This window comes from Neofelis nebulosa, chromosome X (assembly GCF_028018385.1).
Source record: "Neofelis nebulosa isolate mNeoNeb1 chromosome X, mNeoNeb1.pri, whole genome shotgun sequence".
Taxonomy (NCBI): Eukaryota; Metazoa; Chordata; class Mammalia; order Carnivora; family Felidae; genus Neofelis; species Neofelis nebulosa.
The window spans coordinates 46,069,125-46,096,633 of record NC_080800.1 but is presented as its reverse complement, the minus strand read 5'-3'; positions in this window follow the sequence as shown (position 1 = coordinate 46,096,633).

The window sequence follows — 27,509 nt, the reverse complement described above, 5'->3', positions numbered from 1 at the left end:
CAATTATTAAAGGGGACTCAATTCCACCTACCCTCCCAAGAAAATAAACTAGGGTCTGACTTCTAGACACTGTCTCCAGCCCTGGAATGGTTACAAACAGAGCAGAGCAATTACTATTACCAAGCTCACAGAGGTATAAGATCATTAAAACATAGCATAAGGCCTTTCTTTAAAAAAATTTTTTTAACCTTTATTGATTTTTGAGACAGAGAGAGAGAGCATGAACGGGGTAGGTTCAGAGAGAGATGGAGACACAGAATCTGAAACAGGCTCCAGGCTTGAGCTGTCAGCACAGAGCCCGACGTGGGGCTCAAACTCACGGACTGTGAGATCATGACCTGAGCCAAAGTCGGACGCTCAACTGACTGAGCCACCCAGGCGCCCCAGCATAAGGCCTTTCATTTAGGGAGGGACAAAACTTATGAAATGGCAAAACGGATGTTTACTAAAAAATAAAATTTTGTCAAGGACAGTTCAGCAAGTGGTATCAGCCTATGATGTATGTCTTAGAAACAGTCCACTAAACCACAAATTTGCTCTCCCAGGCAATCAAGGAACTGGAGGCTATCTAGGAAAGACTGACAATTAGGTTTCACTCATATGCCAAGGTCAAAGGAATCCCAACATCTGTTGGTATGGGTTGATACTTTCACTAATTGAGTAAAGGCCTTCCCCTACAAAACAGAAAAGACACAAAGAGCAATAAATGTTCTTCTTTATAAAATAATACCAGGGTTTGGCGTACCAACAAATTTGGAAATTAATAGTGGTAAATGGCTGGGGCGCCTGGGTGGCTTAGTCGGTTAAGGGTCTGACTTCAGCTGAGGTCATGATCTCACAACTCGTGAGTTTGAGCCCCATGTCGGGCTTTGCGCTGACAGCTCAGAGCCTGGAACCCACTTCGGATTCTGTGTCTCCCTCTCTCTCTCTGCCCCTCCCCCGTTAATTCTCTCTCTCTCTCTCTCTCTCTCTCTCTCTCTCTCTCTCTCTCTCTCTCTCTCCTTCAAAATAAATAAACATTTAAAAAATCTTTATTTATTTTTATTTTTTAATGTTTTTTATTTATTCTTGAGAGGGAGAGAGAGAGAGAGACAGAGACAGAGCATGAGCAAGGAAGGGGCACACTGAGAGATGGACACAGAATCTGAGGCAGACTCCAGGTTCTGAGCTGTCAGCACAGAGCCCAACGTGGGGCTCGAACTCACGAGCTGTGAGATCATGACCTGAGTCAAAGTCGGACACTCAACCGACTGAGCCACCCAGGCACTCCAAATCTCTTTTAAATAATGGTACATGGCTGCCTTGACTCTTTCTCTAGTAGAACTCCTGGCTCTTGGAAAAGTTTTACACCTCAGAATAAAGCAAACTGTCTGCTTATACTCAGCAAAACTCTAAATAACACCTCACAAGCATTACATGCTTAAAAAAATTTTTTTTTAATTAAGTTAGGGCCAACCTCTTAAAAAATAGAGCCACCATTAATTACTTACTGCTCCTGCTCCTCCGTCACCTGGGTTATGAGATATTCCCTGATATATATTGTAAACAACGTCAGGGTCTCTCCTAGATTGTTTGACAGGTTTGGAAATTGGGGACATTATCTTAAGATGCCATCTTGTTGGTCAGTATAATCTTTACTTTGTGTTTTTTCTGTTTGTGTCTGCTAATGTTTATGCCACCTCATGCCTGCCAGCCTTCCTGTAAAACTATACTGTGGGCCACCTAACTTACCCTGGGTAGACTCTAACTGCTGTACCCCTACACCGTCCCTTATCAGCCTGAAGAAGCCAGTACAGTCATCGTCTCTATTCCCTAATGGCAGTTAGGGGCCCTATTCCAGAGGAAAAAATAAATAGGGAAAAGGTTAACATTAGGCAGGGAGAGATAAGGGACCTTCAGGGAGGCAGACTGCAGCTGCAAGTGGGTGGCTAAAGAAGCAGATGGGGTTCTCCCCTTATAAAATCCTTTATGGGCACCCTCCCCATTATCAAGGGCATAAGGGGGCATCTAAATGAGATAAGCAATCTAACCCTAAGGCAACAGATGCAGACCCTTGGCTCTACCCTAACCACCTTACACCACTGGGCTAGGGAGCGATTACCTGTGAGTCTGACCACAGACGCACACCCCTTTAAATCAGGAGATGCTATATGGGTAAAGGAATGGAATGTCCAATCCCTAAAACCCCTCTGGAGGTGCCTGTTCACTGTCATCTTGTCCACCCCTACTCCAGTAAAGGTAACCGAGGTAGGTCCCTGGATTCACTACAGCAGAGTGAAGCTGGCATCTCGAAACTGGGAGCGCATCCCTGACCCATCAACGCTGTGCAAACTGACCACACGGGAGAAGCAATCTGCAGCTCCAGAGGCTCCAGGAGACTGCAACCCTGCTTCAGTCACTCCAGAAGCTGACTAATCTACGCAGGGCAGAAGCTTGAGGAATCGACAGTCCAATAAAACAAGACTATCCTTATTTTCCATATCTGTTTCCTTACTGTGATGTACTGTCACACCTTATTTCTCACTGTCATTGTGATTCTTGCTCTACTCTTTGTCATAGGATTGGCCAAGGCCACCCTGGCCAGCTGGGAGTGTGATGAGAGGTTTCTGTTAGCACTCACCTTCCTTTTGTGGATAAGATGCTTCATTGGTACCAACATGGGAAAACAATGGCCATGAGAGACTAGAAAGTTAGATCCCCACAAACCTTATAGTAAAACAAAATTCCCCAGTCCTATTACTGGGGTTTGGCTCCTCAAAAGTTCAATTGTTGGAAAAAACTGCCTTGCCTGGTGGGGAAAAAGTTCATCGTTGTCTCTGTTAAAAACTTAACATGCCTAGGCCAAAGATTTTATAACTCAACTGCCCAGAAAACCCAATGGTGGGGGACCCGAGATCACCTTGAGTCAGATTCCCACCCCTTGTCTAACTTCTCTCACCTCCAAGAGGCCTGAGACAATGTCAACGCAGCCATCAAATGGCGGGCCCCAGATGGACTATAGTAGATACGTGAAGCGACAGCCTATATAGTACTTCCCTCAGTCTGGTAGTCTGGTCAGGGTCATGTATGCTGGAAAGTATTCGTCCATGTTTCTTTCTGCTCCCACTTGCCAGAGGAAAACATTTGGGAGTCCTTGTGTATGGACACAAGAAGACTCAAAGGAAATGGCATGCCTTACAAATTGTCAATTAAAAAGACAATAAATGGCCTCCCCAGCATATAGCCCAATATTATGGCCCTGCCAGTTGGGCAGAGGATAGGTCCTGGGACTACCTCACTCCCACTTACATGCTAAACCACATAATCAGACTACAAACAGTTATAAAAATTATAACCAATAAAACTGCCAGAGCTTTTCACTTACTAGCCAAGCAGCAAAACAAAATGCGCAATGCTATCTATCAAAATCACTTGGCCTTAGATTACCTGCTTGCTTCTGAGGGAAAAGTTTGTAAACAGTTTAAGCTGAGCAACTGCTGCCTACAGATAAATAATGAGAAAAAAGTCATAGAGGAGATCACAAATCAAATGAAAAGGATTACTCATGTCCCCGTCCAGACCTGGAACGGTTAAAACCCTGGGAAGTTATTTGGAGGATGGTTTTCAATTTTGGGGGGATTCAAAATTGTCATAAAAATTATCCTCCTAATTCTGGGAGGTTGCTTAATCCTACCTTGCTTAGGGCTCCCCTGGTTGTACTGTCTGTCTTCAGTCTCATTGAGGCCATGATAAAAAAAAAAAAAAAAAAAAAAAAAAAAGACGGCCGCTCATGTAACGGTATTATGGAAATATAAACCTCTAAACCAAGATGATGCTCCTTGACCCAAAATAGAGGGATCCAGGCATCAAAGTGGGGAATGTGGTAGGGTCCCCTCCCTAAGGAAAGAAGAAAAAAGAAACCCTCAAGGCAACCTGGTTATACAGGCATGTGACAACATCCCTCACGACCTTGTAACATGAGACCATTTAATCAGACTGCATGTTTGTGTGTTACCATATGTGGGAGACAAAGTAGAAAATACATGGGGGCACCTGGGTGGCTCAGTCGGTTCGGCGTCCGACTTCAGCTCAGGTCATGATCACACGGTTCGTGAGTTCGAGCCCCACGTCGGGCTCAGTGCTGACAGCTCTGAGCCTGGAGCCTGCTTCGGATTCTGCATCTCCTTCTCTCTCTGTTCCTCCCCTGCTCACTCTCTCTCTCTCTCTCGCTCTCTCTCTCTCTCTCTCTAAAATAAAGGCAGATTAAAAAAAATTTTTTTTTGCAATTTAAAAGAAAATAATTCTTTTAATGTTTATTTTTTTCCAATATATTAAATTTATTGTCAAATTGGTTTCCATACAACACCCAGTGCTCATCCCAAAAGGTGCCCTCCTCAATACCCATCACCCACTCTCCCCTCCCTCCCACCCCCCATCAACCCTCAGTTTGTTCTCAGTTTTTAAGAGTCTCTTATGCTTTGGCTCTCTCCCACTCTAACCTCTTTTTTTTCCCCTTCCCCTCCCCCATGGGTTTCTGTTAAGTTTCTCAGGATCCACATAAGAGTGAAACCATATGGTATCTGTCTTTCTCTGTATGGCTTATTTCACTTAGCATCACACTCTCCAATTCCATCCACGTTGCTACAAAGGGCCATATTTCATTACTTCTTATTGCCATGTGTATTCCATTGTGTATATAAACCACAATTTCTTTATCCATTCACCAGTTGATGGACATTTAGGCTCTTTCCATAATTTGGCTATTGTTGAGAGTGCTGCTATAAACATTGGGGTTAAAGTGCCCCTATGCATCAGTACTCCTGTATCCCTTGGGTAAATTCCTAGCAGTGCTATTGCTGGGTCATAGGGTAGGTCTATTTTTAATTTTCTGAGGAACCTCCACGCTGTTTTCCAGAGTGGCTGCACCAGTTTGCATTCCCACCAACAGTGCAAGAGGGTTCCCGTTTCTCCACATCCTCTCCAGCATCTATAGTCTACTGATTTGTTCATTTTGGCCACTCTGACTGGCGTGAGGTGATATCTGAGTGTGGTTTTGATTTGTATTTCCCTGATGAGGAGCGACGTTGAGCATCTTTTCATGTGCCTGTTGGCCATCCGGATGTCTTCTTTAGAGAAGTGTCTATTCATGTTTTCTGCCCATTTCTTCACTGGGTTCTTTGTTTTTCGGGTGTGGAGTTTGGTGAGCTCTTTATAGATTTTGGATACTAGCCCTTTGTCTGATATGTCATTTGCAAATATCTTTTCCCATTCCGTTGGTTGCCTTTTAGTTTTGTTGGTTGTTTCCTTTGCTGTGCAGAAGCTTTTTATCTTCATAAGGTCCCAGTAATTCACTTTTGCTTTTAATTCCCTTGCCTTTGGGGATGTGTTGAGTAAGAGATTGCTACGGCTGAGGTTAGAGAGGTCTTTTCCTGCTTTCTCCTCTAGGGTTTTGATGGTTTCCTGTTTCAAATTCAGGTCTTTTATCCATTTTGAGTTTATTTTTGTGAATGGTGTGAGAAAGTGGTCTAGTTTCAACCTTCTGCATGTTGCTGTCCAGTTCTCCCAGCACCATTTGTTAAAGAGACTGTCTTTTTTCCATTGGATGTTCCTTCCTGCTTTGTCAAAGATGAGTTGGCCATACTTTTGTGGGTCTACTTCTGGGGTTTCTGTTCTATTCCATTGCTCTATGTGTCTGTTTTTGTGCCAATACCATGCTGTCTTGATGATGACAGCTTTGTAGTAGAGGCTAAAGTCTGGGATTGTGATGCCTCCTGCTTTGGTCTTCTTCTTCAAAATTACTTTGGCAATTCGGGGCCTTTTGTGGTTCCATATGAATTTTAGGATGGCTTGTTCTTGTTTCAAGAAGAATGCTGGTGCAATTTTGATTGGGATTGCATTGAATGTGTAGATAGCTTTGGGTAGTATTGACATTTTGACAATATTTATTCTTCCAATCCATGAGCACGGAATGTTTTTCCATTTCTTTATATCTTCTTCAATTACCTTCATAAGCTTTCTATAGTTTTCAGCATACAGATCTTTTACATCTTTGGTTAGGTTTATTCCTAGGTATTTTATGCTTCTTGGTGCAATTGTGAATGGGATCAGTTTCTTTGTCTTTCTGTTGCTTCATTGTTAGTGTATAAGAATGCAACTGATTTCTGTACATTGATTTTGTATCCTGCAACTTTGCTGAATTCAGGTATCAGTTCTAGCAGACTTTGGGTGGAGTCTATCGGATTTTCCATGTATAATATCATGTCATCTGCAAAAAGCGAAAGCTTGACTTCATCTTTGCCAATTTTGATGCCTTGGATTTCCTTTTGTTGTGTGATTGCTGATGCTAGAACTTCCAACGCTATGTTAAACAACAGCGGTGAGAGTGGGCATCCCTGTCATTTTCCTGATCTCAGGGAAAAAGCTCTCAGTTTTTCCCCATTGAGGATGATGTTAGCTGTGGGCTTTTCATAAATGGGCTTTTCATATGTTCCTCCTATCCCGACTTTCTCGAGGGTTTTTATTAAGAAAGATTGCTGAATGTTGTCAAAGTCCTTTTCTGCATCAATTGACAGGATCATATGGTTCTTATCTTTTCTTTTATTAATGTGATGTATCACATTGATTGATTTGCGAGTGTTGAACCAGCCCTGCATCCCAGGAATGAATCCCACTTGATCATGGTGAATAATTCTTTTTATATGCTGTTGAACTCGATTTGCTAGTATCTTATTGAGAATTTTTGCATCCATATTCATCAGGGATATTGGCCTGTAGTTCTCTTTTTTTACTGGGTCTCTGTCTGGTTTAAGAATCAAAGTAATGCTGGCTTCATAGAATGAGTCTGGAAGTTTTCCTTCCCTTTCTATTTCTTGGAATAGCTTGAGAAGGATAGGTATTATCTCTGCTTTAAACGTCTGGTAGAACTCCCCTGGGAAGCCATCTGGTCCTGGACTCTTATTTGTTGGGAGATTTTTGATAACTGATTCAATTTCTTCCCTGGTTATGGGTCTGTTCAAGCTTTCTATTTCCTCCTGATTGAGTTTTGGAAGAGTGTGGGTGTTTAGGGATTTGTCCATTTCTTCAAGGTTGTCCAATTTGTTGGCATATAATTTTTCATAGTATTCCCTGATAATTGTTTGTATCTCTGAGGGATTGGTTGTAATAATCCCATTTTCATTCATGATTTCATCTATTTGGGTCATCTCCCTTTTCTTTTTGAGAAGCCTGGCTAGAGGTTTGTCAATTTTGTTTATTTTTTCAAAAAACCAACTCTTGGTTTCATTGATCTGCTCTACAGTTTTTTTTAGATTCTATATTGTTTATTTCTGCTCTGATCTTTATGATTTCTCTTCTTCTGCTGGGTTTGGGGTGTCTTTGCTGTTCTGCTTCTATTTCCTTTAGGTGTGCTGTTAGATTTTGTATTTGGGATTTTTCTTGTTTCTTGAGATAGGCCTGGATTGCAATGTATTTTCCTCTCAGGACTGCCTTTGCTGCATCCCAAAGCGTTTGGATTGTTGTATTTTCATTTTCGTTTGTTTCCATATATTTTTTAATTTCTTCTCTAATTGCCTGGTTGACCCACTCATTCGTTAGTAGGGTGTTCTTTAACCTCCATGCTTGTGGAGGTTTTCCAAACTTTTTCCTGTGGTTGATTTCAAGCTTCATGGCATTGTGGTCTGAAAGTATGCATGGTATAATTCAATTCTTGTATACCTATGAAGGGCTGTTTTTTGACCGAGTATATGATCTATCTTGGAGAATGTTCCATGTGCACTCAAGAAGAAAGTATATTCTGTTGCTTTGGGATGCAGAGTTCTAAATAGATCTGTCAAGTCCATCTGATCCAATGTGTCATTCAGGGCCCTTGTTTCTTTATTGATCGTGTGTCTAGATGATCTATCCATTTCTGTAAGTGGAGTGTTAAAGTCCCCTGCAATTACCACATTCTTATCAATAAGGTTGCTTATGTTTGTGAGTAATTGTTTTATATATTTGGGGGCTCCGGTATTCGGCGCATAGACATTTATAATTGTTAGCTCTTCCTGATGGATAGACCCTGTAATTATTATATAATGCCCTTCTTCATCTCTTGTTATAGCCTTTAATTTAAAGTCTAGTTTGTCTGATATAAGTATGGCCACTCCAGCTTTCTTTTGGCTTCCAGGAGCATGAGAAATAGTTCTCCATCCCCTCACTCTCAATCTAAAGGTGTCCTCAGATCTAAAATGAGTCTCTTGTAGACAGCAAATAGATGGGTCTTGTTTTTTGATCCATTCTGATACCCTATGTCTTTTAGTTGGCGCATTTAATCCATTTACATTCAGTGTTATTATAGAAAGATACGGGTTTAGAGTCATTGTGATGTCTGTATGTTTTATGCTTGTAGTGATGTCTCTGGTACTTTTGTCTCACAGGATCCCCCTTAGGATCTCTTGTAGGGCTGGTTTAGTGGTGACAAATTCCTTCAGTTTTTGTTTGTTTGGGAAGACCTTTATCTCTCCTTCTATTCTAAATGACATACTTGCTGGATAAAGGATTCTCGGCTGCATATTTTTTTCTGTTCAATACATTGAAGATATCGTGCCAATCCTTTCTGGCCTGCCTAGTTTCAAAAGAGGCATCAGTCACGAGTCTTATAGGTCTCCCTTTATAAGTTAGGGCACGTTTATCCCTTGCTGCTTTCAGAATTTTCTCTTTATCCTTGTATTTTGCCAGTTTCACTATGATACGTCGTGCAGAAGATCGATTCAAGTTACGTCTGAAGGGAGTTCTCTGTGCCTCTTGGATTTCAATGCCTTTTTCCTTCCCCAGTTCAGGGAAGTTCTCAGCTATAATTTCTTCAAGTACCCCTTCAGCACCTTTCCCTCTCTCTTCCTCCTCTGGGATACCAATTATGCGTATATTATTTCTTTTTAGTGTGTCACTTAGTTCTCTAATTTTCCCCTCATACTCCTGGATTTTTTTATCTCTCTTTTTCTCAGCTTCCTCTTTTTCCATAACTTTATCTTCTAGTTCACCTATTCTCTCCTCTGCCTCTTCAATCCGAGCCGTCGTCTTTTCCATTTTGTTTTGCATTTCGTTTAAAGCGTTTTTCAGCTCCTCCTGACTGTTCCTTAATCCCTTGATCTCTGTAGCAAGAGATTCTCTGCTGTCCTCTATACTGTTTTCAAGCCCAGCGATTAATTTTATGACTATTATTCTAAATTCACTTTCTGTTATATTATTTAAATCCTTTTTGATCAGTTCATTAGCTGTTGTTATTTCCTGGAGATTCTTCTGAGGAAAATTCTTCCGTTTGGTCATTTTGGATAGTCCCTGGAGTGGTGCGGACCTGCAGGGCACTTCCCCTGTGCTGTGGTGTATAACTGGAGCTGGTGGGTGGAGTCGCAGTCAGACCTGATGTCTGCCCCCGGCCCACCGCTGGGGCCACAGTCAGACTGGTGTGTGCCTTCTCTTCCCCTCACTTGGGGCGGGATTCACTGTGGGGTGGCGTGGCCCGTCTGGGCTACTTGCACACTTCCAGGCTTGTGGTGCTGGGGATCTGGCATATTAGCTGGGGTGGGTAGGCAAGGTGCACTGGGGCAAGAGGGGCAGGCTTAGCTCACTTCTCCTTAGGTGATCCACTTCAGGAGGGGCCCTGTGGCAGCGGGAGGGAGTCAGACCCGCTGCTGGAGGGGTGGCTCCGCAGAAGCACTGCGTTGGGTGTTTGCGCGGAGCAAGCAATTTCCCTGGCAGGAACTGGTTCCCTTTGGGATTTTGGCTGGGGGATGGGCGAGGGAGATGGCGCTGGCGAGCGCCTTTGTTCCCCACCAAACTGAGCTCTGTCTTCCCGGGGCTCAGCAACTCTCCCTCCCTTTGTCCTCCAGGCTTCCCGCTTTCCGAGCGGAGCTGTTAACTTATGACCTCCCAGATGCTAAGCAAGTCCCACTTGCTGTCAGAAGACACTCCGTCCGGCCCCTCCGCTTTTGTGAGCCAGACTTGGGGTCTCTGCTTGGCCTGAGGGCCGCCCCTCCACCCCGGCTCCCTCCCGCCAGTCCGTGGAGTGCGCACCGCCTCTCCACCCTTCCTACCCTCTTCCGTGGGCCTCTCATCTGCGCTTGGCTCCAGAGACTCCGTTCTGCTAGTTTCTGGTGGTTTTCTGGGTTAGTTAGGCAAGTGTAGGTGGAATCTAAGTGATCAGCAGGATGCAAGGTGAGCCCAGCGTCCTCCTAAGCCACCATCTTCCGGTCCCCCTCAAAAAAAAATTTTTTTTTAAAAGAAAACATATAAAAAACTATGCCACGTGTGGTTCAGGGCTCAGCTCTTCGGGTATGAACACAACTGAGTGGTGCCGGCATGAATAAAGTTGCTTCCTGGAGAAAAGCCTTGGTGTCACAACTCTCTGCGCAAGAATCCTGCTACAGAAATGCTGGTTGTTTTGCCAAGGCTTTGACTGGAATGTCTTATTTGAGAGTGACATGCATAGACTCAGATATGACCAGACAGCTCTAAGGAACCAAGGTTGACTTTAGGAAACATGGAGCCATAAAGCCCCTTGGAAATGTTGGCCTGATGCCTTGCTTACAGAGTTCCCAGCAGCCTTACCAGGTGAGTAAAGAATGTCACTTCCTGTCAGGTGCAGGAAACTCAGGATATCTTGGGGACCTCGTGAAGAGGAATTTGCCCATTCTACAGGTATTGCAGGCATGTCTGATGGAAGTACTTGGCTTGGCTTCTGGCATGGAGAGGCTACTAAAAGTTCAATCTAGATTCCTTAAAAAGTTCCAGCAAAGCAAAATTTTCAAGATATATATGATCAATCACTATTCTTGCTGAACTTATGTAAATAATTAGGCCAAGTTTGTTAAAACTGGACTTGTTCTACAAATGCATTATTCTTCATTTGGCTATCTCCGGAAATGAAGGTTTTTAGAGAGAAAAACTATGTTTCAATGACACATCTTTATGGATGTTAAATTCTAGTTCTGATTATCTTTAAATGTTTGTTGTTTGCCTAAACTAGACAACTTGAGGTAAACTTCAGAAAAATTGTTACAATAGCACAGGTATGGACAATCTTCTTGCTTGTTATTCTCTGGGAATAATAACCCCGTGGGTGTATTATTTAAACAACTGGAGAATGGGATGGATTCGCCCAACAATTGTATGCAAAGACCTTCTCACTGTAGACCTATCAATAGATAAAGACTATAGTGCTTTAGTATTCACCTGAAGCTGTGTTAATTCATAAATCTCTAAATATGCAAGCCATGTCCTCCCTAAACCTGATCTGACAATGACTAGAAACCCACCCCATATAAACCCAAAAGACCTGGTTTATTCAAAGGATGGAAAGTCTAACACAACAGGGCATTTAATTCCAAAATAAAAGGGCTCCTACCAGGTCGTATTATGTACTCTCACTGCAGTAAAGTTAGAGGGGAATTCTTCATGGGCTCCTGTGTCTAAATAAAACCTGTACTCCCTTTACAGAAAATCAGTGAGCAAACTAATATGCCTTCTTATTCCTGTGAACCTGTGGAAGGCCTCAAACTTCTTGTATGTTGGTTGCAACTTTCTTTTTCATTCTCTTTTCCCAGTTTCTACTAACAATTCCTTCTTACAATGGGCCATTCAAACGGACCACCACAGACATTTGAGTTACAAACCAGGAAGACCAATCTGATTCCTGCTGCCTGTTCCCACTCTCATCTGAGGATTCTTCAAGCCTGACATCTAAAAGTCTCACTGGCAGCACTGGTAGACACTAGGTTTGTAATTTGCTCTAACCATTAACCTCTATTTTTCTTGATTCCATAAAAGTACGTCTTATTAATTACCCGATTGCTTACTGAACAAAACAGAGTCTATAGGGGCACTTGTACCCCAATGTTTATAGCAGCACTCTCAACAATAGCCAAATTATGGAAAGAGCCTAAATGTCCATCAACTGATGAATGGATAAAGAAATTGTGGTTTATATACACAATGGAATACTACGTGGCAATGAGAAAAAATGAAATATGGACTTTTGTAGCAACGTGGATGGAACTGGAGAGTGTGATGCTAAGTGAAATAAGCCATACAGAGAAAGACAGATACCATATGGTTTCACTCTTATGTGGATCCTGAGAAACTTAACAGAAACCCATGGGGGAGGGGAAGGGGAAAAAAAAGAGGTTAGAGTGGGAGAGAGCCAAAGCATAAGAGACTGTTAAAAAATGAAAACAAACTGAGGGTTGATGGGGGGTGGGAGGGAGGGCAGGGTGGGTGATGGGTATTGAGGAGGGCACCTTTTGGGATGAGCACTGGGTGTTGTATGGAAACCAATTTGACAGTAAATTTCATATATTAAAAAATTAAAAATTAAAAATTAAAAAAAAAGAAAAAAAATAAAATCTATATTCCTAAGTGAAAAAAAAAAAAACAGAGTCTATATGATGGCTATACACCACCTGTTACACAGTTAAGGCCTTAAATGACTCTCAAAATAACATTATATTGTTAAATACTAAAATAACTCAAATGCATAAAACAGTCCTACAAAATAGACTGGCATTAGATGTTTTAACTGCTGCACAAGGTGGATCTTAAGCTCTCATAAAAACAAACTGCTGTGTATCCATTCCAGATTACCACAAAAATATTCCTGGATTTCTAACTGACATGAATACTCCAATTGGCGCTTTAAACAATCTCTCTCTTTTCTTTAATGATTGGTTAAACTCCTGGACTGGAGGATTTTTGTCAGCTACCAAAGGACTTCCATTTGGGCTAATCTTTCTAGTTATTCTAAGTATGTTTTGCTGTTTTCTCCCATGTCTCTCTGCCTGGTACCAAAACTCCATGACTGCAATAACTTCAAGCCAACAGATGATCCTTTCTACCCAGGGAGGTTCATACATGTTACCCAATTGGATTCAGCTGCCTCTGTCTTTTGTAACTCCCCTATATGTTCCCTGACTGACCAATATTGACTGATATATGTAGGGACAACTCTATGTCCCTACTCAGCAGGAAGATGCTACAGAAGACGAGACCTTCCACCTTCAACAACCTTAAAGATTTAACGGTCAAAATTGTTCAGGGAGGATATGATGAGGGAGCATAAGGCAGGCTGAGGGCAAAATACAGGCTGGCACCACCCCCCCACCCCACCCCCAGGTCTAATATGTGCGACATCCCTCGGGCACTCCTGGCCTTGGCTACCCAAGAACAAAGGAGAGGGGTTTAAGTGCTTGCCATGGTAATGTGGGAAACTAAGGCAAATGAAAAATTACATTCACTTACTGCCTACAGCCCATTGATGCGTCCTTGAAACAGGACTGAGTCACCTCCCTCTAGGAGCTCCACTGCCTCAAGGATGACACTTTGCTGGGGGCAAAAGAGAACCTTAGCTTAACATTATCCCAACTTCAAGGATCCTGTAAGTCAACTTCCTTCCATCTCAACTGCCCCAAGGTATATGCTGGCAATCATACTCCCAGCTTATGGCCCCTGATATATATCTGAAGGGTCTCATGACTGAGGTTTTATGAAACAGTCATAAATGGCATTTCCCTAGCAACAGCTACCCCTCAAGGTCCTGGAAACCTTGCTTCCAAAATTCCTTAGACTTTATCCCTGACCCCCTCCCAACCTGAAGGTACATAATGAGCTATGCATCAGGACCCCAGTGCAGCTCTTCCTGCCCATGGGTCCTGTCCCCATGGTTTAATAAAATCACCTTTTTGCACCAAAGGTGGCTTCAAGAATTCTTTCTTGGCTGTCGGCTCCAGATCCCACGAACACCCCCATCACCCCAAAATTTCATCATATATTTTGCCCTCAGCCTGCCTTATGCTCCCTCATCACAAGGAAAAAAAAAAAAAACTCTTCTCTGTAATTGACAAATCTTGTTCCTGTGGTTACTTTTTCTTAAACATTTTTGTTTATTTTTGAGAGCAAGAGAGACAGAGTATGAGTGGGGGAGGGGCAGAGAGAGAGAGAGAGAGAGAGAGGGAGACACAGAATCAGAAGCAGGCTCCAGGCTCTGAGCTGTCAGCACAGAGCCCAACGTGGTGCTCGAAGCCATGAACCGTGAGATCATGCATGACTTGAACCGAAGTCGGATGCCCAACTGACTAAGCCACCCAGGCGCCCCTTCTGTGGCTACTTTTAAGATTTTCTATTTATCACTGGTTTTGAACAATTTGATTATAATGTGCCTTGGTGTAATTTCCTTTTTTATTACTTGTGCTTAGGGCTTTTAGGGCTTTTTTAACCTTCTTGGATATGTGACATTATAATGTACCCAAATTTGGAAAAACATTTGGACACTGTTCCTTCAAACATTTTATCTGTCCCCTCCTCTTGCTCCACCCTCCCAGAATTCCACTTACACATTTATAAGGCAGCATAAAGTTGTCCCAAAAACTCACTGATGCTCTCTTAATGGTTTAAATTACTATCTTTTCTCTCTGCATTTCATTTGGGATAACTTCTATTGCTAGGGCCTGTAGTTCAGTAATTATTTACTGCAATTCCCAATCTGCTATTAATCCCATCCAATGTAGTTTTATATCTTTCACATTGTAGTTTCATCTCTAGTTCAATTTACGTTTTCTAAAATATTTTCCATGTCCTTGCTTAACTTTTTGAACATTTGAAATACCTTTATGTATAACTATGTCATGTCCTTGTGTGCTATTTCTAACATTTGTGTCAGTTCTGGATCAATTTCAGTGGACTCATTTAATTCTTATTACAGGTCATATAGTCCTCCTTATTTACATGCCTGCTAAATTTTGATTGGACATCTGACTGCAAGTTTTACCTTGTTTAATGTGGGATATTTTGTATGTCTATAAATATTCAGTAACCTTTTCAGTACACATTAAATAACTTGGAAACAACTTGACCACTTAGGATGTCCCATTTATGATTTGCTTGGTGAGCTGGAGCAACACTAAGTCTAGAGCTACTTACTCCCCGTTACTGACAAAAGACTCTTTTGAGTATTAACCAAGGACCCATGAATCCCTAGGTTTTTCAGTGTGACTGATTTCAACGGGCACTATTACCACCCAAGTCTAAGTGATGAGGGAGCATAAGGCAGGCTGAGGGCAAAATACAAACCAGCCCCCTCCCCAGGTGGTGTGTGTGTGATATTGGCTCAGGCACTCCTGGCTGCCCAAGGACAAAGGAAAGGAAAGAAAACAAATGGCAAACTGACAGAGATCACAGTCATACAGGACATGAGTCTCCATCAGTTTACAATATCTTAGTAAATTACAAGAAAAAAGCATTCTTATCAATAGCGTAACCTCCAGAAATCTATAGACTCAGTTTCCTGGAAACCCAATATCACCCCTCCATAGTGATGTGGGGAACAAAGGCAAGAAGGAAATGGCAGGTAAAATTAAATTTCCTTATAACCCGCAGCCCGTTGACAAATACTTGAGGCAAATACAGAGTATAACATTTCTTCAGGAACCCCCTGTCATCATAGTGCTAATGCCTTACTAGAGGGAAAACAACCTTAGCTTGACAATAGCAAGCCCTCAAGTATCTTAGGCGTGTCAAAGTCCCTCTGGAGGTCTCCCTTTTGACCTTACCTCCCCCAACTTCACAGTATATAAGGAGCCACTCTTCACAACCCCAGTGCAGCTCTTTCTGCCCACCTGTTCTGTCCCCATGCTTTAACAAAATCACCTTTTTGCACCGAAGACATCTTCAAGAATTCTTTCTTGGCTGTCGGCTCCGCACCCCATGAACCCCGCTATCACCCCAAAAACTTCATCATAAGCACTAGGCACTGTTCCCTCCAATCCTTTCAGATGGTACTTTCCCTGGGGTCACATGCATACACTGAATATATGAGGGAGACCATTTGAAACCTTGGGGTTCTCTCTCATTGCAGCTTTCTCCTCTCTGGTATCATTTGAACTCCCCTGGCCTTGATTTCCTCAGAAACTAAGTTCTATCTTCCAACTATGGAGTTCATTGGATCCATCTGGATCCAATGTGCTACAGCTTGAAAACACTCTCTAGGCAGTAAGCAGAGGCAATCATTGTTCACACCCCTTTGGTTTGTTCTCTCTCAGGGATCTCAATTCTTCACATTGCCTGATTACCAGGGTTTCCCAGCCATTGTTTTATATATTTGGTCTATTTTTTTTTTTTTTATTCTTGCAAGTGGGAGGTTAAAGCTAACTACATTGTTTTGGCTAGAAACAGAAATAAATGGCCATCATTGGCTCAAAGACCCCCCAGTGACCTTGCAAACTCTACTTAGAACTGCTGTGCAGTCAAAGAGGCTTCCACCCAGCCTTTATTCCTTGTCTCTTCTTCACTGGAGTTCAGACCAGAATCCTGTTCTGAAGGCTCTCCCAGCTTCCCCTGAATGCCCACTTTCTCTCACAGTTGTTTCCCCTAATAAAGTTCTTACACTTTGAATTCTGTTTTAGCATCAGCTCATTGAAGGCTCTGGACTAACACAAAAGGCATGTGTAAGATAACCTGACCCAAAAACAACACGGAAAGTTTTATGTTATTTGTAAGGTTAATACTGTTCTCCACCGAGGCCAAGCTTAGTTTACTGAGTGTGGCCTGAAGCTTTCAAGACACGTATAAAGTTTTAAATGTATATTATTCCATGCATGGAATTAGTCTATTTCTTTCAATCAAACATTTAGGGATGTGTATTTAAGTTATTTCCAATTTGCACCTTTTCAAATACAGCTAGGGTAAATATCTTTGTTCAGAAAGCTTTGTACACCGGTGCAATCATTTGATTAGAAGGCATTTTTTTTTATTTTTTTTAAGTTTATTTATTTTTGACAGAGACAGAGTGCGAGCATGGGCTGGGGAGGGGCAGAGAGAGAGAGAGAGAGAGAGGGAGAGAGAGGGAGAGAGGGAGACACAGAATCCGAAGCAGGCTCCAGGCTCCAAGCTGTCAGCACAGAGCCTGACGCGGGGCTCGAACTCATGAACTGTGCGATCATGACCTGGGCCGAAGTCAGAGGCTTACCCGACTGAGCCACCCAGGCACCTCTGGTTAGAAGGCATTTTAAAATGAAAATGTATGGATCTTACAGAGTTTACATGTAAATATCGATGCATATCCCTAGCCTGCCTCCCAATCTCACCAGGAGTGTATGAAGGTAATTGTTATCTCTCACCTTCTCCAACGTTATTTATTTACGTACTTACCCATGCTTAGTATTATGTTCCAAGGGATGGGATTAAAAGAAAAATAAAGCCAGTCTCAAAGTTTATTAAAAAAAAAAAAAACTTGTTCTATGGATAATAACGTCTCCCTTGTTAAAGAAAGGAACTGTAACTGAAGCTTTCCTGTACTTCAGACTTTAGGGAGGGAGTATGTCTTGAATCAAATGTGCCTTTGTTGTGGATTCCACCACCACTCAGTAAAATGTTTGGATTTATTGTACCTGTTTCCCCGGGAAAGACCTCACGACACAGATGGGGCTGCACTGATTCTGACTTTGAAGAAAGGCACATCTGAAGTAAAACCCCAGCTCCACCACTTACTGTGTCTGTGACCTTAGGCAAGCTGCTGCAGCTCTGGGTGCCTCAGTTTCTGGTACATAATTGAGGGGGAGGAAGTGTGAGAAGCTGAGACAAATTTTGAGCCCTGGTCAGAGACTTGAGCATAACACCTGGCATTCCATCCACCTGTGAGGATGAGGCCCTGAGACCCAATCCTTCTCCTCCTGCTTTGCCCAATGGGGAACATGTGAGGATGCAAACAGCCTAGTCATGGTCTGAAAGATGTCATTAACGCCAGGCTTGGGAAAGTCACACATCAGTGAGGAGGGTCAAGATGCCAGGATTCCTGACAATCTGGTTTAGTTTCACAGCACTCAGTGGTTGTAGTAGTCAGATCATCTCGATTCACAAGAGCTGATACATGAACATCTAGGGATTTTGCAAACCAGTTTGCAGTCAGCAGCTTGAAATCAGCAAAGACAGGAGTGTTTACACCACAGAAATTAGCCAACATATGCTATAGACCACTGCCATCCCCCCTCGCCACCACCAGAGCCCATTGAGCAGTGTGCTACCAGTGTGCTGGGGTGGATAGAGTTGGAGCCATTTCTATGCTTTCTTTTTGTTTGCCCATCCAAGACACGCACACTTTTCATTTTATCCTTAGGTGAGTTGTTTACATGAAGGTAAAATAATATGTCATAAAAGAATGGAGCTAGCACCCATAGTTTATTCTGTAGACTGTTGTACCATCAGTGAAGTCTCCGATTGAGTGGAGATAACTTTTCAACTACTTTGGCTAAATACCAAAGGTGCAATTATAGTGTCTTACAGAATTCTTTCACTGTCCAAAAGATGCTCTGCACCCTGCCTATGCTTCCTTCTCTCTTCTAATTCATGAAACCCCTAATGTTCTACTATCTCCATAGTTTTGCCTTTTCCAGAAGGTCACATAGTAGGAATCATACGGTATGCAGTCTTTTCAGATTGACTTTTTCACTTACTAAGATGCGTTTAAGGTTCCTCGTATCTTTTCATGGTTTGATAGCTCATTTATTTTAGTCCTGAATAATACTCCATTCTCTAGATGTACCACAGTTTATTTATACATTTATCTACAAAACAACAACAACAACAACAACAACAACAAACAAGCCTACATTGGTTGCTTCCAAGTTTGAACAATTATAAATAAAACTACTATAAACAGTTGTGTGTAGTTCTTGTGTAGACATAAATTTTCAACTAATTTGAGTAAATACTAAGGAGTGTGATTACTGGATTGTAAGGTAAACGCATGTTTGGTATTGTGAGAAACTACTATTCTGTATTCCAAGTGGTTATGTGATTTTGCATTTCTACCAGCAATGATGGGAGCTCCAGGTGCTGCACATCCTCACAAGCATTTGATGCTCTCAGTGTGTAGTGATATCTCATTGTTGTTTAATTTGTATTTTCATAGTGACATATGATGCTGAACATCTTTTCATATGTGTATTTCTCATCCACATATCTTCTTTGGTGAGGTGCCTGTTCGTGCCTTTGCCTATTTTTTAAATGTTTATTTATTTTTGAGAGAGAGAGAGAGAGAGAGAGAGAGCGAGAGAGAGAGCACATGTACACACACGAGCAGAAGAGGGGCAGAGAGAGGGAGACAGAGGATCCCAAGTGGGCTCAGCGCTGACAGCAGAGAGCCTGATGTGGGGTGTGAACTCATGAACTGTGAGATCATGACCTCAGCCAAAGTTGGACACTTAACCGACTGAGCCACCCAGATGCCTTTGCCTATCTTTAAATCATATTGTTCATTTTCATATTTTGGGTTTTAAGAATTATTTCTAAAGGTTGATTAACAATCTTTTATCAGATATGTCTCTGCAAGTATTTTCTCCCAGTCTGAGGCTTTTCTTTCCAGCGTCTCAAAAAGAGCAGAGGTTTTTAATTTTAATAAAGTTCACTTTATCAATTATTTCTTTCATGGATCATGCCTTTACTTTGTATCAAAAAAAGTGGTATCCATTTCCAAAATCATTTAGATTTTCTCCTATCTTATCTTCTGTCAGTTTTATAGTTTTGTATTTTACATTTAAGTCTACAATCTTTTTGAGTTAATTTTTGTGAAGGGCATAAGGTCTGTGTTTAAATTCATTTTTTTCCACATGGATGTCCAGATATTCCAGCACCAGTCTTGTTGAAAAGACTATCTTGGTTCCATTGTATTGTTTTTGGTCTATTGCATAAATCTGTTGTCTATATTTATGAAGGTCTATTTCTAGGCTTTCTCTTTTGTTCCATTGATCTATTGGTCTATTCTTTCACTAATATCATAATGCCTTGGTTATTTTAAGTTTCTACAAAGTCTTGAAGTAAGGTAGTGTCAATCAACTTTGTTCTCCTCCTTCAGTTTCGTGTTGGCTGTTCTGTGTCTTTTGCCTCTCCATATGAGCTTTATAAGCATTTTGTCAATATCCACAAAATAACCTGCTGGATTTTGATTATGATGGAGCAAAATGGGAAGAACTGATAGGTCAACAATATTAAGTCTCCTGTCCGTGGACATGAAATATCCCTCCATTTATTTAGTTCTTCTTTGATTTCTTTCATCAGAGCACAGTAATTTTCCTCATAAATATGTTGTACAAATTTTGTTAGACTTACACCTAATGTTTCATTCTTTGGGGTGCTAATATAAATGATATTGGGGTTTTAATTTCAAATTCCACTTCCTCATCACGGAACTATAAGAAAGCAATGGGATTTTTGATATACTAACCTTGTATCCTCAACCTTGGTATAATTGCTAATCAGCTCCACCAGTTTCTTTATTCTTTTAACTTTTTATGAAGACTGTATTATATCTACAAACACAGACCATTTATTTCTTCCTTCTCACTCTGAGTACCTAGAATGTCCCTTCTTGTTAGCTAGGACTTCAAGTATGGTGTTGAAAATGAGTAGTGAGAGGGTCATCCTTATCTTTTCCTAAACTTTTTGTTTTATGGCTATTGCATCTGGATGTATTATGAAATTGATATAAAATGTTATCTACTTGCAATATCTTAAATGCTAAAAGAATCATCCCTATCAGGGAAAGCTAAAATAAAAAGATAATAATGGGATACAACTCCTTTGCGTTTTGACTCAGGTGAGCAGACTGGAATTTTAAGTCTGTGAATATTAAAAATAAAAACAATGTTCCTATAACTGATGATTTTTACTCAGATTGTTGCCTGCGGAAAAAAGGGAAACAACATAAAAGGGAGGCAATATACAGATGGAGATAAAATTTGGGGTTTAAAAGCAGTCTTCAGTTTTTAACAAACTCTTGTAAGATGAGATATCTTGTCCACATAGAGTCATGATTTGTCAGCCAGATGTGCATAGCTTTGAGTGGGTCAACTGGATTCTGTGAGTAACAACATAAATGGGGATCAGGATAGCCTTGCTTGTTACCTGGATTTGAAGTAAGGCTGTCTAGTCTTGGAGTTTTTTGCCTTGGTGCTGTTACCAAAGAAAAGCGTCTGGCTTCTTTGGAACCCTGAAGTCACAGATCCTCATTCCCTGACCTGACTGTATCCTGAAACCTGATGCACCTGTTGTGGGCTCTTTCAGCCTGAGCAAGAGCTGTGCTGCCCAAGAAAGCAGGCACAGGCTGAGTGAACATGACTGAGACTCTAGGACTGTTGCAGATTTAAGACACCCAACTGTGAGCCCAAAAGCTAGGGAAACATCACAGAACTTCCTGAACTGTCCAAGTCACCGCACAAGGAAAAGGGTTCGTTTTCTGATGGAAGCATCTAAAATCAAGCTTTATATAAGCCCTATATTTCTGAGGCAGACGTTAGTTGCATTCCTAATTTTTGATTCCTGCCAAAAGCTACAACATGGGGGAGGACACATCACTGTGTGTGAGACCCTCCATCCATTCCTGACAGACTGGGATATCTCACTGCTATTGACTTGGGTTCCACTTCCCAGATTAACAGCAGTTTGCAACAATGGACTGATTGGCCTGACCCTATTTCCCTCACCTTTTTCTTGCTGCACACTTCTTAGTAAGGAAGTTTGTTCATTCAGTGCAGATGTCTCCAGCAATCGATTAATCTTTTATAGCTTATTCACTAAATAAATGCTAGAGACAAGGGGGCCATGAAGTTATGTATACTCACTGAAATTGGTATTCAAACTAGGATTGTATCTATATCAATTCCTGAACATAATGGGTCTTTCTGGTTGAGTTTTATAAAAAAGCATTTTTATAAAAATGCTTTTGTCCCTCTTTCATATAACCTTTTTCATTCAAATTGTCTGGAGGGAAGTAGGAGATAATTAAAGAGATGTAGAATATTGATTTCAGGATAAGCCACACTGATTTTCTAACAATAAAGAAAGTATAAAATATGGCAACCGGGGAGAAGCAAAGGCAGAAAGAAAGGATGTTAATGACCTCTGTTTTACAAAATGATTCTTGAAAACATCTCTTCCTGAAGAAATATTCCCAGTGCAGCCTTTCCGATCTGCTGTGAGCACTTTCAGTGTAAACAGACTGCAGAGGCTCCAGCCACGCCTGCCAGAACTCTGACTGTGGGAGAACACGTGTGGTCCCAGCTCCTGGACTTGCACACAGAGCACCTCCACATGTCTTCCACCCTCAGAAAGTAGATGGTCTAGGATCATGGGCAGATAAAACTGCTTGGAACTGACTGTTTCCCACAGCTCCTCTGAAACCAAGGGCTCAAATGATTATTCTAACTGGGCTAGGAGTCCTAGAGGGGAGGGTCCCCTGGTGGAAGGCCACATGGGGGCCCCAGTGACCTGAACTGCATGATTCATGTATGTCCAGCTCTTGGCTCTCTAAAAATTTTAAACACTGCCTCAGGAATACCATCTGTGAACTGTGGAACTACATTTCCTGTGTGTGTGCCCTGAATTGCCCAAAACTGCCTATTCCTGGAAGGCTTTCAGGTGAGCTTCCACTTCCTGACCAGAGTATGCTTTGCTGAATAATGATGGACCAGCTATTAAGAGGTTCATTCACGAAAAAAAAAAAAAAAAAGTTTATTCAGAAACTTACAGAGACATGCACTTGCATTTCTAAAGTAGCCTTTTGTAATTAATGGGATTTGTTTAGCTAGCTGTAATGGTTAATTTTATGCGTCCATTTGGCTAGGCCATGCTCCACACATACGTATACGAACCCTATTCTGGATGTTGTCATGAAGCTACTTTTCAGATGAAATTAACTTTTTTAAATCTAAAATTGAAATTTCTCTTTCATTTTATTTTATTTTTGAGAGAGAGGGAGAGAGACACAGAGAGACAATGCGCAAGCAAGGGAGAGGGGCAGTGGGAGAGACAGAAAGGGAATCCCAAGCAGGTTCCATGCTCAGTGTGGAACACGCTGTGGGGCTTGATTTCACGACCTTGGGATCATGACCTGAGCCAAAATCAAGAGTTGAATGGTCAATCGACTAAGCCACCCAGATGCTCCTAAATTTCTCTTTTAAATTTAAATTTTAGGGAAGCATGGGTGTCTAGGTCAGTTAAGCGTCCAACTCTTGATTTCGGCTCAGGTCATGCATGATCTCACAGTTTGTGCAATCAAACTCCGAGTTGGACTCTGCGCTGATAGCCAGTGGCCTGTTTAGGATTCTCTTTTTCCCGTTCTCTCTGCCCCTGTCCCCACCTCTCTCTCAAAGTAAATAAATAAACACAAAAATAATAAAATATATTTAAATTTTTAAAATACGTATTTGTGTGTGTGTCTGTATATATATATATATATATATATATATATATACAGAGTGTATATATATAATGTGTGTGTATATATATATATATATATATATTGCATATCACCTTGTCTAGAAATAGACAAATTATATATGTGTATATATATATATATATATATATATATATATATATATATATTCATATCAATATACACAGCACATTGGTACTATTTCTCTGGAATATCCTAATATACAGGTTCAATTCTAGACTCTTAAAGGGTATAACTGAGATCAATCCCGCAGTGTAAGCTGGTCTCACCCTGTTGCATGGGTTCTAAGACAGAGAGACCGGTAGCATTTCTCTCCAACACTCTGCAGACTGTAGACCATTTGGCTCACCATGATGACACAGGGTTTGGTCATCTAACATTTTAGAGTTTACTTTAATTCCACAAATGTGGACTGGCCTCCAATGTGTGTCAGGTCCTCTATACTGCCCCGAGGACACCAGGATGAGCTGGGTGTTTCCAACCTTCCAGGAAGGAGTTAAGAGTCTGGTGAAGGAAATAAACATGAAAACAAAATTTCAGTGCAGTAAGGTAATGAGCATAGCTGGTTTTGCTAACTCACTCATCACAGATGGCACTGTCAATATCTCACACTTAAGTTTCCCCATCCATTAACAGTATATCCTCAAGAAAATCTGTATGGTAGGTGTAGTTTCATTTCCCTCACTTTGCTTCTGCCAGGTGTGCACAGCTATGAATGTCAGCCAATACTGGTGTGTCATATCAGAGTCAAAGCCAAAAAAGAATTGCCTTCGCTGATGTGTTTTCCAAGACAGTCAGGGTTCTTTCTACATTTCTAGACAAAGTGATATGCAATCTTCCCTCAATGTATAGGAAGTCACATTTATAAAGAATCCAGTTTATTTAAGTTGCTAGAAGGAAAGGTTTGTATCCTTGCCATGTTCAGCCTCTAAAGGGCAGTTACCACCTCCAATGTTTTCAACAACCCAAACTGCCCTCTGATTCACATATATACCACTCCCATTCCATGAAGGTGCAGCTGTGCGCACCCAACTTTATGGCTGGTTGGTCAGAAAACACCAGTTCATGATGGATAGCTCAGGTTGCGGGGCAGCTTGGTGGATCTGTGGTCAAGTTTTCAGTCTCTACTAAGGCCCACTAGCAGACCAAAAGCAGTTTATCAAAAGGAGAGTAACTATCTGAGAATGAAGGGATATCTCAACACGAACATGGAGCATTACATTCAGCACCTAAAAAAATTCACCAAAGGGGCCCCTGGATGGCTCAGTCGGTTAAGCGTCCAACTTCGGCTCAGGTCATGATCTCGTAGTTCGGGAGTTCAAGCCCCACGTCATGGCTCTGTGCTGACAGCTCAGATCCTGGAGCCTGCCCCGGATTCTATGTCTCCATCTCTCTCTGCCCCTCCCCCTCTTGTGCTCTGTCTCTCTGTCTCTCTCAAAAATAAATAAACATTAACAATGTTTTTTTAATAAAAAAAATTCACAGCAGTAGAAAATCCCTGAATTTTTGTCAGATTTAATTCACACCCTCTGGCGCACAAGTATCTTACCAATAAGTCTAGAGTGACTACAACCTCTCCCTTACTACATCACATCACCATAGCGTCCTCTGTGTAATGGTCTGGTATGATATACTGTGGAAGGGGAAGGTAATCAAGATCCTGTGACCTAAATTATGACATGAGGCAGATACTGATATACCACTGAGGTATGACTTTGAAGGTGTATTGCGAACCTTGGCAGCTGAAAGCCCCACTGCCTCTGGTGGGACTTATGGGCACAAGTGGAGAAAAAGGCATCTTCCAGATCAATAGCTGCATACCAGGTACCAGCGCATATGTTAATTTGCTCAAGCAATGAAACCACATTGGGGACAGCAGCTTCAGTTGGACTCAACACCTGGTGCAGCTAACAATAATCCACTTTCATTCTCCAAGATCCATCTATCTCCTGTATAGGCCAAGTAGGAGACCGGTACAGGGATATGTTGAAAACTACCAATTGTGTACTTTTCAAGTCCTTGATGCTGGTATTCATCTCTGCAGTCCCTCCTGGTATGAAACACTGCTTTAGATTGACTCTACTCCTAGGTAGAACCAGTTATAATAGCTTCCATTCAGCCTTTCCCACCATAACAGCCTTCACTCCACAGGTCAGGAAATCAATTACAAACTTAGGAGCGGACTATATGTATTCCAATTATGAATTCCAGACTGGGAAAGTAAACACAAGATGGGTTCAGGAGCTCACTGGGCCTACTGTTTAATGGAACTGAGCTACAACTCCATTGATCACCAGACCTCAATAAGACCCTCCTCAGACTGGAGGGTCACAGTGTCATTGTGGGTCTCCTGGAATCAGTGTCACCGCGGAACTAGTGTCCAATAGTCCCTAAAAGTTCTGATTATTTCCTTTTCCCCAATATATAGTTACCCAAGTAAAAGGTCCCTTTGGGAAGACTAGAAGAAACATTTAGAGCATCAATTTCCAGTAGTGTATGTTGGACCTTAAAAGAGCAAAAGAGCCAGCTATTTTACCAACACAATGACTTTCTTCAGGAAAAGCAGAGGACTTGCAATTCTGGACAAGGAAACTATGGCAACCCATGCACAAGTGTAGAAAACCTAGTAGAGGGGCTTGCTTTTACAACAGAAAAGAGGAAGCTGGGAGGGGCTTCTGCAGCTTCTCTTTGCCTGAGTGTGGTGGTTTTCATTGGATGGGCTATTGCTGGGCAAAGAGAAATTCTTCCTTCCTCCTGCTAGGGTTTGTAAACTAAACTTCCTGCTGGGGAATGTGAGGTATGTTTAGTAGACAGTAGTGTTGTGTGAAAGCCCCCCTTTGGGGCTTCCTGACTCTATTTTTGTGAAGTCTCTTTTGTTTCTTTCACATGTAACAGTCTCCTTCCTCAAGGGATCTCGGCCTCCCCTTATTTTAAAGTGTTCCAAGAATGTAAAAAGGAACGCAAGTGTGAGAATTGGTTGAGGGCTCAAGACTCTCTTCTTACGATTGAATGAGATTTCTTCACTTGTCTTAGTATCTTTCTGCTTATAGAGATCAAGAAAAAGTTTGTAGGTTCCCTATATATTTCGCTTGTAGGAACACCATAATTACCTAGCCACTACCATAGGTCTGCAGGAGTCAGACTACTCTGATTGCTGCTTTGAATCTGCTGTCTCTTAGAGTAACCACAACCACCTTGCCTTTGGCAAGTGAGTGCTGCCACGTGGACGTTGCCACCTCAGGATCCAAATACTGCCACTTTGGGATGTGAATACATACATTTAGATTTTCCAAATGAGTGGCTCAGGTTCTCACTGTAAGGTCTGGACTACACGGAAGAGCAATCACTAAGCTTCTCAGGGATGCTGGGCTCTCCCCACACAGTTTTTTTTTCTTCTTACAGCAGTGCCAAATGATATGTCTCCTGTACCTTCCCAGTGTGGGTGAGTAGGTCTTAACTGACAAATACATTCTAACATTCCAGTCTCCCTAAGGCTTTGAACCCTCTCCTCTACACTAAACCAAGTCAGGTCTGGCATTTCCGCTTCCTTCGTGGTGGGCCACTTTTTTGTCCATGTTTCAAACAACAAACCAAACAAACCATTAGAGCCCTTTCTGCATCCCTGAGCTGCAGCATTTGATGAAGAATCTCTGCTTAGTGATTCGTATCAATAAACTCAGCCTGACCCAACATGATGTTCCTTCCATCATTATCCCCCATGCTTAAGGTCATTCCCACACATGTTCCCTGAATTTCTGCTTATATAATTTTAAAACTCAAGTAGTTGTTTTGGAGGGTTGAACAAGTTCTTATGGGTCACATTTTGTATCTCGCCTTTAGGGGTCTCCTGGGATGTGAGTTTAGGTACAGGTCCAAAGCAAAGAAGAGTGATGCAAGTAAGTCCTGAGGAGACTCAGCATTATAATGCATGGTCACTGCCTCACGAGAGGCCCTTACCATTTGCTCAGTCAATGCAGGGTTCATAGGCTCAGACACAGGCGAAAAAGCCATACTATTGCGAGTGGGGTCGCTACCAATGGGGATGGGAAGGCCAATTTCAATGCGGGTGGGTAAACCTCTCCCACTGGCCAGGAAAACTCATCAGAATTTAGGGGAGCGATGTGCCTAGATTCAGCAGGACTTTCCCATATGTTCCCATTCCACTTATAGGACCTTCTTCTCTCCCAGTTACCCTCTTTTTAACACGTGATGCCCTGAAAGCCTAGGACTTCATTGTACTGTAATTCAGCCAAGGGTGAGATGAAATTCTCCATTTGAT